This window comes from Buceros rhinoceros, unplaced genomic scaffold, assembly GCF_000710305.1.
Source record: "Buceros rhinoceros silvestris isolate BGI_N320 unplaced genomic scaffold, ASM71030v1 scaffold30129, whole genome shotgun sequence".
Classification (NCBI taxonomy): domain Eukaryota; kingdom Metazoa; phylum Chordata; class Aves; order Bucerotiformes; family Bucerotidae; genus Buceros; species Buceros rhinoceros.
In genome coordinates this window covers 4,091-5,232 of record NW_010430214.1, presented here as the reverse complement: position 1 = coordinate 5,232, position 1,142 = coordinate 4,091, and positions in this window count along the sequence as shown.

Here is a 1,142-nt window from a genome sequence, read left to right as displayed (position 1 = left end):
ATACAGCACAGCCCGGGAACGCAATCAGTACCACCAGCGCTAACCGTTTCAGGATGTACTAGCTGAGCGCTCGTTTGCCTTCTGGGACCCTTTGCAAAGAGGAAAGTGTGGTTGTAACGTGCACTGGCTCTCAGTTCGCTTTCAAGTGTGACTCAAAACATTGGTTTTAATTTAAAAATTCCACACAGTCTGAAATCCTTGCTACTGACAGGCTGGGTTTTGCCTCAAACGCCTCTGGACAGCGGCACTCACGGCAAGGGAATTCATCTCAAGCCTCGCTCTGCCGCTGATCCATCAGATCCACGTTTGGACAGGACTTTGCAAAGCTCGTGTGGAGGGAACCAAAACCCTTTTGTCCACTCCCGGCATCACAACCAAAGAAAGGTACATGGTTTAAGTGCCCCGTTTGACCCAAAGGTGTGAGTTCAGCACAATTTTAATTAAAAAAAAAAAATTAATTTACAGAACTAAAAGCAATTGCTTCAAATCAATATTAAGTAGGTTATCTAAGGAGCAGGCTCACTTAAAAGCCACGCTGCACCATGAGCCCCCCAGGCTCTGATTAGTGAGATTCATTAGTAGGCACCAACACCAAGGTACCAAAGACCACCTCAAGCAGGCTAATGCTTTAAAAACGGTATCTCAGATACCAATTCAATGACTGTTCAGTCCAAAGAAAGTTTTTCCTCAACCAAACAGTCTGTCCTTTGTGGTTCCTGACTTGCACGGGACTGTATTTCCTTCACATTTCATTCATCTCCTGTGGCTCCCTTCCTCTCCAGGTTTATCCTCACCAAATTCCTGCACCCTTGTCAAACACACCTTCCTTCTCTGGGTAGGGTATATCACCTCCACGGTGCCTACTCCATTGTTCACTCAGAGATTTCATCTAGTTACACAGTTAAAGATACACCTTATCTTAATGTCCATCCTCTAGACTGAGTTCCTAGCTAGTTACTTACAGAAAAAAAGGAACTATTTACCCAGTGAGGCATTTGACAGGCACTAGAGACTTCAATCAAAACAAGACTGAAGAATTCAGACTGATGCACGCCCACAAAATTCCCTGAACTCAAGCACAAGATACTGCGTGTGACTTTTTGGCAAGATTCTAGATTTTCAATTAAGCAACACAGCAGGAA